Consider the following 13,264-nt stretch of genomic DNA (forward strand, 5'->3'; position numbering starts at 1 on the left):
ATTTTTCCACATCTCTATAAATTTTGTAATGTTTTCTAAGGCAATTTATGTGATTGAATTTACTTTCAATGAATATTAGTTTCCTCGAGAGTAATAGTTTTTTTTAAATAGATCCCAGCAAAATGATAAAGAATTGAGAAGTCAAGGCTGTGAACAATAGAGAATTGAGGCCAAAGTTGAATATGGAAATAAGATAAACAATTCCCATTTATTTGTAAAAAGAACCATAATCAGGGGAATTTTATTAAATGAACTGCTACTTGCCCCCATTTGCTACTCTACTACTTTCCCTTCGAACTTTTAGCGCTTTCTCCATGTTACAGATTGTGGACTTGCTATATTCTGCAGTCTCCCACAACGCTGGCACCGCAGTCCTCTGCTTGCAGTGCCTACAGCCATCATCCAGAGGGGCCAGACACATGGCATTGTAGTGTATTTCCAGATGTCATTCTCTCCATTTGGATGACTTGGAGCTTAAGAAGGATATTTGCTCTTGAAAAGGAGAAGAATTGTTACTTTGGCATAAGGCCCACCCTGGCACCATTCCCACATCTGTTATTGATTGGAACTGAATGCTGGTCAGTCAGGATGCAAGAGTGCTGGTCTGATTATCAAGCTCACCCTTCAGGATGAAATACTGCAGGAAATTTGAAGTATGGCATAAACTGACTTCAGAGAAGATATGAAAGAAGACCCTTTCATAGCTGTTGTACAGAGACCTGAGGTACAGAGATAGCCTGAGTAGGTTTCCACATGTCAAGAAGATATCATAACATCTATAGGCAGAAACTGCCCTTAGAGGGGGCAGTGGAATAGGTGGTGAAATCCTTTCATGCTGATTTTAAAAATATACATAACTAACAAAATGCACAGATAAATGTGTTCAGTCCAGTGAGTTTTTATAGTTGTCTGCTCTTGTGTAACCATCATCTTAAAATTTAGAACACTTAAATTTACCAGAAAATTCTTACCTCTGCAATCAGTGTCTCATTTCTCCTCCTGTATTTCCATTTCATGTAAATGGAACCATACAGTGTGTATTCCTTTGTGTCTGGCTTTTGTGTTTTGAGTTTCATACATGTAATTCCTTTAATCAGTGGCTTGTTCCTTTTTGATATTACAGTATTCTGTTGGATGGATGTACCTCCTTTTGTCCATTCACCTGTTGGTGGACATTTGGTTTGTTTCCAGTTTTTGACTATTATGAATAAGGCTGCTATAAACATTCCTGTAGTTTTTGTGAACATGTTTTAATTTCTCTTGGGGTGGAATTATTCAGTCATTGGGTAGATGTATGTTTAATTTTATGGGAAACTGCTAAACAGTTCTCCAGCAGTCTAGAGTGGCTGTGCCATTTTAGACTCCTACCAGCAATGTATGGGAGTTCCATATCCTCCTTAACATTTAGTCAATCTCTCTTACTTTAGCTGTTTTAGTGAGTGTGTGATGGTAACTCATTGTGATTTTAATGTGCATTTCCTTGATGATTAATGCTATTGACCAACTGTATGTATTGGACATTGCTATAGCTGAATAATCTCTTTTCAAATCTCATTTTCAAAAATTAGGTTATTTATGTTTTTGTTGTTGATGTGTCAGAGTTCTATATACATTCTAGATATGAGTCCTTTGTTAGATATGTAAGGTGTGAATAATTTTTCTTATCTATGGCCCATCTTGTTCATTTTCTTAATGATGTCTTTTGAAGCGCAGAAAACCTTAATTTTCATAAAGTCTAATTTATTACTTTATAAAAATTCTATGGTTTGTGCTTTTTTGTGACCTAAGAATTCTTTGCTTACTATAAGATTATGAAGATGTTATATTCTCTTGTTCTTTTTCTAGAGACTTTTTGATTCTGGGTGTTAGTCTACAATCTATCTTGAATTTATTTTTGTTGATCGAGTGACATAGGACTGAGATGAACTTTTTTTCACTTGGATATTCAGTTCCAGCAATATTTGTTGAAAAGACTTTTCTTTCTCTGTTGGTTTGGCACCTTTACTAAAAATCACTTGCCATTGAGTAGTTTGTGCTCTAACTTTGTTCTTTTTTAAGATTGTTTAACTATTGTATATCCTTAACATTATCATAAAAACTTCTTGTTGTCTATCCCTGTCTTTTTTTTTGTTGTGAATTCCTAAAACTGTTAGAAAATGTACATTTTATGTAGTTCCAGTGCAAACTTGAAGAATAATATTACCTCACAGTATAATTTCTCTTTTGTATTAAAAATAAAGTGTATATATGTAAGGAAAGGTGTGGAGCAAAATACTTTAAAATGGAAGAATGCTTTGGGTTATCCCCCCTTAGAAGCAAAGCCAACGTTTACCTTATTTTTATTTGAATTTAAAGCAAAGTTCTGGTTCTAGTTTCACATCTTGATTGTTTTTTAACCCAATAGTCCTGTTATTAGGAACACGTGATCATTCTGTATAACCCACTAAGAAATACCTAAGAGTTGACTTTATTTATGAAACAAATAAGAATCAAGTATGTACTATGTTCTGGCCACTGGACTTGGCACTGGGAATACAGCAGTGATCCAGACAGACATGGCTCCAACTCTCAAGGGTCTTACTATATGTGAGGTAGAAAACCAAAATGAACAAATTATGCATTTGGGGCCTTGTGATGTGACCAGAAGTTTTTTGATGTTCTTCATTATTCAGCTGCTGATAGAAGCATCAGAAATAAGAAGCATCAAAAATATCACCCAGGAATGTGATGTTTCTTACCATTTGGGTAAAACTCATTTGCGGCATACAGATAATGTTGCTATTTTTTGGTTTTGTTTTTTAATGGCAATGTGTCCTGAAGCTATACTATACAGCATGAACATTGGAATCAGTGAGTATGTATGCCTGTGACTTTCTTTGTCAGTTATGTAATTTCTAAGTATTACCTTCTGAAACTTTCCTTGCGAAGCCTTGTTTTATACCTGTGATAGATATTGTAACTCAGGTTCTTTGTTTTTGTTTTTTGTTTTGTTTTAATCCAGAGGAACCAGAGGTGTTAGCCTATGTTTTAAAACTCACATTTGGTAGTGGTACAAACAGCTGTCACACTGAATAATTGTCAAGTCATTATGAGAGTTTCTGTCTCTCATTAATCTGTAGGTATAAATCTGGGTCTTAACCACATGTGATTGGTAAAAATTAGTTCTTGGGAGAGTTTATGCTGTGTAGACCATCTGTTCCCTGTTCTCAAACACAGAGTGAAAAGTTAGTCTTAAAATTTGCTAGCCAGTGAACTAAAATGTATGTTAGGATGGTAGGCTGAGTGACATCTCTAGAGGAGACACTTGTAACTTGGGCTCTGTATGTAGACACCGCTGGACTCGGTTGCAGAAGCATTAGTGTATTTGGATATACTCTTCATTTGGTGGGCAGGAGTCTTTGTTTTTAGCTGATTCTCAATGGTGACCATGAACCAAAACAGGATCTTAGATGATTATATAATATGACTTGACTGTTTTTATAGGATACAGCTAAGTCTTCTCTTTTTTGTGTGTCCCCACTCCCAGTCTACTTGATACCCTGTCTTTTAACTCTTATCACCCAGCTATACCATGAGCTTCTTGCGGGTTGGAAGTGCAGCTTCCTCTTTGTATTCCAAGCACTTAGTGCAGTGCTCAGTCATGTTAGCCTTTCAGTGATGATTGATAAAATGAATCATTGTGGCAACTTCTTGCTTTAGGAATGACAGCGTTATCTTTTCTTAAAAGCAACTTCTTTTTTCCACATTCCCTTCCACCTTTTGCCTATAAATGTAAATACTTCTTACATGCTATTTCCACGAATATGTTATATTCTGCTCTTACTTTTACATTATATCAAGGCCTTTTCTCTATTGTTATGTATTTATCTGTCACTGTTTCAATGGAGAAATAGACCCAGAATATACATTGTTTTTGTCACTACCATTATTTATATTAGATTGTGTTGCCATCTACCAATCCTTTATATAAGAATATTATTGTACTAATTTGAGAAATCACTTGTTTCAGTTTAAGTCATTACTATAAAGTTGTTCTAGCCACATGATAATGGGTCATTTCCCAGGGCCACGGACTGAGCCCTTGTCTGGGTCTCATTTTCTTTGAACAGACTGACTATAGGCTTTCTAGTTTAAAGTTATTCAACTAATTGTGAACCTTATTTGGTGAGATGTAATTATTTTTATGAACCAATAATTTGAATATAATGTTTGATGAGGTTTTAGGGTGTTTCTTCTCTGTTTCTTAGTTGAGTATGTTTATATGAAAAGTCAATATTTTATATTAAGTAAATCATATTTAGTAAATCTTTTAATCTCCTTGTTTCTATAAAGGATAAAATTGCGTACAATTGGGAATGAATTATTTGTTAAATTTAAATAATAAATCATAGAGGAATGTTGGTTGAGTATATTTAAGTCCTGAGTTACCTTGTTTGGGTTTAGGTGATGACTAAGTCTCTACCAGCAATGCATTTAGAAACCATTTTATCAGATGTATTCTTTCTGCAGGGAGCTTTACTGTAGTATGCATTCATTTTCAGTACTTTCACTCCCAGAGGACAACTGTCTCAAAATGCTGGAAGCACTTTCCTGTACCCTCTCTTGTGTCAATCATACTATGCGTTTAGTTGTGGACTTGCTGTTTTCCCTTCTTGATTGCATATTCTCATGTTTGTAATTAGACATTTTTAGACTAGAAGATATCTTCCTCAGCCCAGTAGGTAAACTCTAGCCAGCTTCGTGGTAGGAACAGTAGAGGTAGTAACAACAATAGTAGTAGATGATGATGAAGATGATGATGATGTTGATGTTGGTATGTTTAGTAAAATGGTTTATCGTTTAGAACAGGATTATTAACTTCATTTCCTGATGACGAAACAGTTTGCCGAGAGAGGCAGACTTAATTGCTTATTTTACATAGATAGTGAACCACTGCTTTAGGTGTGCTTATTTGTTTAAGCATTTACTGTGTACCCAAAACTGATAGCCTTTAAACTGACGGTGAGGTTTTGACAGGTTAACTGACATGCCTTTAGTCATACAATCCAGTTACTGAGATTGTAACCTATCCAGTCGGTCTAAATTAAGAGTCTTTTTCCTGTCTGTTGCTGAGGTGGAGAAGGACTGGGGTCGGGCTTCCGACTTTCCAATCTTGGTTTTTCTGTTATGCTTCCTATTTTAAATAATCTGCCCCATTGTTCTCTGACCCTAATTGCTTTTCAAAATTAACGGTTTCAAAAATGAGGTCGCTGTAACTGGATCATACTGCCATACTGCTTGTGTATGAAGAAAGACTTAACATGTTAGGAATGCTTGGCAGCACAGTGGGTGTCTTATAATTCTTCAGTAGACAAGAAAATTTAGTGAGAGAGCAAATGAAAATATTTCATAAGCAATGTTCCAAAGGATTCAAAGAACTTGATATTTATCTGTTATCTCCACTCTGTCCTGAATTTCATTTTCGTGTTCCTTTCCATACTGTGACCATATGTATCTATTTTTGATAAATAATCGTAATCATACCACATATATAATTTTGTAGGAGGCTTCGCCCCACAGAGTTTTGTATTGTATACATTTCCCCAAGTGTTGAATGATCTTCATAATTATATAAATATATGTTGGTGAGGAACATTAGCCCCGAGCTAACATCCACTGCCAGTCCTCCTTTTAAAAGCTGAGGAAGATTGGGCCTGAGCTAACATCTGTTCCCACCTTCCTCTATCATATATGTGGGACACCTGTCACAGCACGGCTTGATGAACAGTGCATAGGTCTGCACTTGGGATCTGAACCAGTGAACCCGGGGCCGCCAAAGCAGAGTGCGCAAACTTAACCACTATGCCACTGGGCTGGCCCCCATGATTTTAGTTCTAATGCCTTCACAGTTTGCATTGACATGCAGTTCTACTATTTAATTAACCATTCCTCTGTGGTATAAATTGCTTTTTCCCTTGGGTTATTTTCTTAAGGACAAATTCGCAGGAGTGAAGTCACACAGTCAAATGGTATGAACATTTTTCTGGCAGAGAAATCATTTTTTAATCCCACTAATTGAATGTTGGTCGTTCAAAATACATTTATTTCTGTGCTTTTCTTCCTAGTACATTAGTAATCGGATACTGTAACTAATGGAAGGTAGCAAGCATATAGATAATCTAGGAAGCCTTAGAGTTTGCACTGTAACTACATCATTGTTTTCTCTCAAAATTCACCGTCCTATTTTTGTTATGCTTTGACAGAGTGATAGAGGGCTGGCTGAGGAAATGTGGAGAAATTGATATTAAAACCTTGGCCATGGTAAATTGAAAGTTAACTTTGGGAGAAAAGCTTAACAATAGAGGAAAAGCGTGATTACTCTTTATGGTTGGCTATTGAAATATAAATTTAATACTTTTGTTCGTCTTTGCATAGCAGTCTCTATTTGATCATTTGCCACACTCCCCTAAAAAGGTGGTAGCTATGGTATTTTACAGTGTGCAAAAGGGCTGCAAGTATATGCTCATGTAATCCTATTAACACTGCAATTAATTATTATCATAATTATCCCTTATTTTAGAGATGAGTAAACTGTAGTTCTGTTGATGTTGATTCTTTATCCAAAACAATGGAACCTACTCATCCTGTCTTTCTCTGATGGTTTTAAGCAGAGACTGGATTCATGGAAGCCATTTGTATTCTATAGCAAATTCTTGCATTGGATATGAGTTGAAAATCTTAAGATCCTTTGGCCAGCCCTGGTGGCCTAGTGGTTAAGTTTAGTGTGCTCCACATCAGTGGCCTGAGTTTGGTTCCCGGGCGTGGACCTACACCACTCATCTGTCACTGACCATACATTGGTGGCGTCTCACATTCAGAAAGAGGAGGATTGGCAGCAGATGTTAGCTCAAGGGAAATCTTCCTCAGGGGGGGAAAAAAATCTTAAGATCCTTCATAGTCAAGAGTTTCTAAATAATCAGAAGTACTTTTTGGTTAGAACTGAAGGGCCAAAGGGATTTATAATTGGGAAGTAAAGATAGAATGCAGCTCTGAATCAGGAAAAGGTCCTGTGATCCCACAGACGTAGGTATTTTGACTCTTAATTTTTCTTTTTCTCAGAAGGTTCATAATTAGAGCACAGAAATTCCGGGTTGTCCTAGTTTGAAAGCTCTGAACTTGATTGCTAGCTTTCTAAAAGTATATAGGAGAGTCTCCTAGCATTGTCTCTACCTAAATCTAAACTTTACTACTTAAACGTAATACTCTGCCTCTGTTGATTGAAATTAGTTTTAATTACATTCCCTTAAGTGGACCTGTATGGAAAAACATCTTGGATGGTTCCAAGACCAAAAGTTGAATCATTTTTCTTGTATTTCATTTTAACTTGTTATGTCTGGGCTGTTTTGGCATTTAAAGCCATTAATCTTAACTCACGATTTCTGTCCCAAGGCAAATGAGAGGCAGATGCTCACATCTGGACCATTTGTTCCAAACATTGTTTCATTCACATGGTTTAAATTGCATTAGAAATTTTTGATAGTGATGAAGTCAAGAATTTAGAGTGAATCATTGGGTCTTCCTACTAAAAGGGGAAGATTGAAACTTCCCATTCAGTAGACTCAACTATTATTTGTTGTTGATATTTTAATTTAAAATATGCACTGTTAGTCTGTGTTTTTGCTTTGCTCAAATGTTATTTAAAATGATGAACTTAGAGGAGAAAAAGTGAACTTTTTGAATCATTTTCTGTAATTAGTATACAAAGTTAGGTACAAATAAATATATTTTAACCTAAGAAGTACCATTGTCATTCAACTCGAGATATTTCTTTCTTTCTCCTTCATTTCTGGCCTGTTTGAAAGATTTAAACTGCATTATTTTTTTCTGTAATTGTTGGTTTATTTTAAAGACTAATACTGTATTTAAGAGTAATACAGCATAATCCAGCAACGTAATCCCATAATGCAGGAATGGTTCAACATTGAGGAGCTGAAAGAAGGGAAAAAAGAACATTTCTATAAATAGACCCCTTCCCCTCATCAACAAGCTTTTATGTTTTTGTGTGTATTTTTATTTTGGGGAGGAAGATTGGTCCTGAGCTAACATGTGTTGGCAGTCTTCCTCTTTTCTTTTTTCCCTCAAACCCTAGTACATGGTTGTATATCCTAGCTGTAAGTCATTCGAGTTCTTCTATGTGAGATGCTGCCACAGCATGGCCCAATGAGTGCTGCACAAGTCTGTGCCCAGGATCGGAACCAGTGAACCCTGGGCAGCTGAAGTCAAGTGTGTGAACCCAACCACTTGGCCACGGGGCAGCCTCAAAAAGCTTTTGATTAAACTGAAGACGTATTTCTTTCTTTCTTTTTTTTTTTTTGAGGAAGACTAACCCTGAGCTAACTATTGCCAATCCTCCTCTTTTTGCTGAGGAAGACTGGCCCTGAGCTAACATCCATGCCCATCTTCCTCTGCTTTACACGTGGGACGCCCACCACAGCATGGCTTTTGCCAAGTGATGCCATGTCCGCACCTGGGATCCGAACCGGCGAACCCCGGGCCGCCAAGAAGCAGAACGTGCGAACTTAACCGCTGTGCCACTGGGCTGGCCCCTGAAGACTTATTTCTACGAAAAATAAGTATAAAGTAAGTTTGTGGTAGATGGAAACTTCAAGGGTATAAATGCAAAATGTATCACTTAAACTAGAGCTGAAACTTAAAGATGGTGAAGAACAACAGAGGACAGCTTGGGACTGTGGGAGCCGCACAAATGAATGAATCTAACATAGAGCTTCAGGGTTGGAGGTGAAAGGAGGAGTGCAAGGAGGCTGAGGAGACACCACCCCTGGTCTTTATCTGTTGTGGGAATTTTTATCTTTTCTTCAAATATTTGACAGTGGTAAGACCCAGTAGACAGAACTATTAGCAATTAGTGACCATTGCCAAGAACCACTTTCAGTTATCCAGCAATGGTGTGTGCTCTCTTTGCAGTAAGGCAAACCCCTAAGTGCCCAGAGTTCCCTAACAGAAGCTGGGTGTCAGCCAGGGAGGTGGTCCAGGGGCTTCCCATCTTGGGAGAGCTTGATCTTTGGTCCCTGATACTCCTGAGTCTGTAGTTCTCTTTTTGTGGTTATCCACCCCAAGGAAGAAACTCTTGGGCTGGCCAGCCATTCTTCAGACTGGGAGAACATATGAACCAGTTTTTCAAATATTAAGGGACATGGAACCAAGTGGAATCCTAACATTGGCAGGCTCTTTTTAACGTTTTAAGAATAAATATGAACAGGAAAGAAAAATATTTGTACTTCCGAGTTAACTGAGCATGGCAATGTTATTTAGAAAAAAAATTTTAAGTCATTATCAACTTGGTGGTTACCCTACTAATATTTGAAAGATGGGGCTGGGCACATATGCTTTTGCATTGAACATTTTTACTCAATATAATATAATTAAAATAGCAAAAGTTAACATCCTTTTAAAATATAATATTTTTCACTATGAAAGACTAACAGCTGTGTGTATATGGGGGAGGATGGATCTAGATAAATATAGCATCTTTGGGATAGAAAGGCCTATGGAGAGAGTTATGAACAAAAGGTTTGATGTCTACATTAGTCTGTGATATTCCCCAGCAATTTAAAAACATAGATATTCAGCTTCTTTATAGTTAACACAAATAATTGCTTCATAATTTATGTAACATTATACTGCCTTTATTATATGCATGATGATGCTTTTTTTGAGGGTTTTCTTTTTAAGATTTTATTTTTTCCTTTTTCTCCCCAAAGCCCCCTGGTACATAGCTGTGTATTTTTTAGTTGTGGGTCCTTCTAGTTGTGGCACGTGGGATGCCGCCTCAGCATGGTCTGAGGAGCGGTGCCATGTCCACACCCAGGATCCGAACTATCGAAACTCTAGGCCACCGAAGCAGAGCACTCAAACTTAACCACTCGGCCACAAGGCCGGCCCCATGACTTTTTTTTTTTTTTAAGTGATACTGATGGGTTCTTATACCTCTATCTTCATATTTACTTTATCTCCCTAATGTCAAGTAAATTTATATGTCTTTTTTTTTCCTGTTCATCAACGAACAGTTGTTATTAAACCACTGCTCTTGCTTGTAGTTTCTTAGGCAAATCTCTTTAATGATCAGCTTAATAGAAGATAACTGGCTTCTCATATCTGCTTCTGTGTTGTGAGCCTCCTCTGACCTCGTTCATCGTATAGTCACTGGAAAAAGCCACTGTACACTCATGAAAGAGTAAGAGTAAAGAAAACAGATAATGAAAATTGTTTTGACCCTGTGCTCACGTGTGTGCGTGCACACCCCCCCCCCCCGCCCCCAAAGGGTCTCTAGAATCCCCAGGGGTTCCCAGACCACACTTTGAGAGCTGCTGAGTAGATCGTTGCATTTAAGCCAAGGTGAAGAGTTTGAGCAATGGGAAGCCATTAGAGGAGTTTAAATTGACCTGGGACAAGATCTATTATTTGAGGTTTTTAAATCAGCACCTTGACTGCTATGTGGAGGATGGCTTGGAAAGGAAAGCAGAAGCAGAAAGAATAGTTAGGAGGCAGTTGCAGTAGTACAGGTGACAGATGACAGTGACTTGAGCTAAAGTAGAACAGTGGAGATGGATAAGTGATACATAGTAATATGTTTTAGACTTGCCCCGTCAGGATTTACTGATTTATTGTTTTAGAAGGTTCTGTGTTCCAGAGAAATTGTAGCACAGATGCATCAGTAGATGGGAGCAGAGAGACCTGGGTTTGAAGCTTAGGGAAGTCGTTAACTAGCTGTGTGAGAAACTTACATCATTTCTCCCTGTCTCCAGAAAAACGTGTAAGATATTTGACCAAGAAGACTGGAGTTAGCTTATTCTCTGCCAATCTCACTTCTTTTTTTTTTTTTTTTTTTTTTTAAAGATTGGCATGAGCTAACATCTGTTGCCAATCTTCTTTTCTTTTTCCTTTTTCTTCTTCTTCTCCCCGAAGCCCCCCAGTACGTAGTTGTATATCCTAGTTGTGCCTGCTTCTTCTTGTGCTGTGTGGGATGCTGCCTCAGCGTGGCTTGATGCGCCGTGCCATGTTTGCACCCAGGATCGGAACCAGTGAAACCCTGGGCCGCTGAAGCGGAGCGCAAACTAACCACTTAGCCACAGGCCCTACCCCAACACTCTCACTTCTGAGCTGACTTTAGCTGCATGTGTTTGGCCAGAACAGTAATGCTGCACAATGTTAAGAGGTTGAGAGATTTAGATTGTGGTGGGGGAAACCTCCATGGGAAGGCAAGATACTAATCAAATGTAATTTTAAGTCATTTCTGTTCATGTGAGGAATATCAACTTGGTGGAAATTTGAAACAGGTGGTGTGCAGTTGTAGTAGATAACTGTATTATTCCAAATAAACATTTGCTGGAGCTGGGAAGCAACAATCCATACTTCACTTTTCTTTATTTACATTATCAAGTCAGCTGTGTTGCTGTTGCTTGTAACTTGCTTTAAAGTTATCAACAGGGTTTTGATTTGGCAGGCAATTGTGCAACATATCTTTAAATATTAAAATTGTTAGCATTGGAGGAGATCCTGTAGTTACTTCAACATATAGTGACATAATGATGGTTAATACATTTCTGATGGATAGCTACCTAATAATATCTTACACTTGCATAGTGTAACAGAGCACTTTCTTAGTTGTTACTTTAGGGGCCTTTCAACACCTCCCTCCATGTTACAGATGAGGAAAGCAGAGTTCTGGAGTGACTTGTCCAAGGTCCCACAGCTGATAAATTGACAGAACAATCAGGATTCAACGTGACATCCTCAGTTTCATACCTAGTCTTCTTTCTTCTACAGTAACCTGCCTTTGACTCTTCTACGACAAAATCTCCAGCTGGTTTGGAATTTGGTGCATTTGTCAAACTGCCCTTTTCATCTTATCTTTTGCTGCAAACAAGCTTTTTCATATTTACTATATATTGTGTTTCAGCTAAGAGAATAGCTAGTTTCAGCTAGTCTTGAATTAGGGGAGGAAGGAAAACTTTATATTAACTCTCTTATCTGGCCTAAGGTACTTTACCCATTGTACTTGTCCCAGTTAAGTTCTGGAGTGAGATTTGTATGCAGTCTCTTAAATGCTTTTGTATCCTTTGCTACAAATAATATATTTATTCTGACCTTCTTTTTAATTGTAGTCTTGTTTGTTGACACCTTGACAAAAGCCAAAGTTTTAAAATAATTGACTTAAAAAGATATTTTCTTAATCATAGATCTAATCACTATAATAACCTAAACAGCTAGAATGTATTCCTACGTGAATATTTGTATATTTAATCTTGAAATTCACAGTGCCTACAGCCCAGCAGATTATACTCTTCATGTGGCTTCTATTTTTTTATCTTCCATGATGTCCCCAAATGAGAGTACTGTACCTAAAGAGCAGTCCTTGAACCTCTACTTTATACTCACTTCCTCTAAGATACCCAGGTTCAGGCTTTCACTAGCGTTTGTGTATCTTCAGTTGACAACATTTAATCACAAGCTCAGACATTCCCATCCCAGGCCTCGTCTCCAGACTTTTATGTCCAGTTCCCTATCCAACATCTCCATTTAAATATCTACTAGGCATTTCACACTTATTCCTGGTCTCGAACTACCCCTCTCCTCATCTTCCTTTCACATTTCCGCCCTTCTCAGTAAATGGCAACTCCGTCCTTCCAGTTGCTCAGGCTAAAAACCTCAGAATTGTTTCTTGATCTGTCATTTACTTACTCTTGTTTGAGTGCTCTGTCCTCAGCAATAGGATACCTCGTAGGTACTCAGCTATTTTCGAATTAATGAATAAGAGAATACTAAGTTCAATTCAGAAAAAGCTGCTCAACCTCCTTAACTGAATTGCTTTTTTCATCCCTCCCCACCTCCACTATTATAGGGTGAATTGTGTCCCCTCAAAATTTATATGTTGAAGTCTTAATCCCCAGATCCTCAGAATGTAACTGAATTTGGAGATAGGTTTGGTTTTTTTTAAGATTGGCACCTGAGGTAACAACTCTTGCCATTTTTTTTTCTGCTTTTTCTCCTCAAATCCCCACCAGTACATAGTTGTATATTTTAGTTGTGGGTCTCTCTAGTTGTGGCATGTGGGATGCCACCTCAGCATGGCCTGATGAGCAGTGCCATGTCCGCACCCAGGATCTGAACCGGTGAAACCCTGGGCCACCAAAGTGGAGCGTGTGAACTTAACCACTCCTGGAGATAGGGTTTTTAAGATGGTCATGAAGTTAAAATGAGGTCA

The 13,264-nt window shown here is 37.8% G+C and overlaps 1 protein-coding gene across 7 annotated transcripts in view; it reads left to right on the plus strand.

The window, feature by feature from the left end:
* Window positions 1-13,264, plus strand: part of CBFA2T2 (CBFA2/RUNX1 partner transcriptional co-repressor 2) — a 138,726-nt gene that overhangs the window by 72,865 nt on the left and 52,597 nt on the right. For 2 of the 7 annotated variants that reach the window (XM_070247310.1, XM_070247307.1), the window contains exon 2: window positions 8,474-8,619. The exons of the other annotated variants lie outside the window; for them this stretch is intronic. The gene's annotated coding sequence lies outside the window, so the exon portion shown is untranslated. The remainder of the gene's footprint in view (window positions 1-8,473; window positions 8,620-13,264) is intronic. 7 annotated transcript variants of the gene reach the window in all.

Source organism: Equus caballus, chromosome 22 (assembly GCF_041296265.1).
Source record: "Equus caballus isolate H_3958 breed thoroughbred chromosome 22, TB-T2T, whole genome shotgun sequence".
NCBI lineage: Eukaryota > Metazoa > Chordata > Mammalia > Perissodactyla > Equidae > Equus > Equus caballus.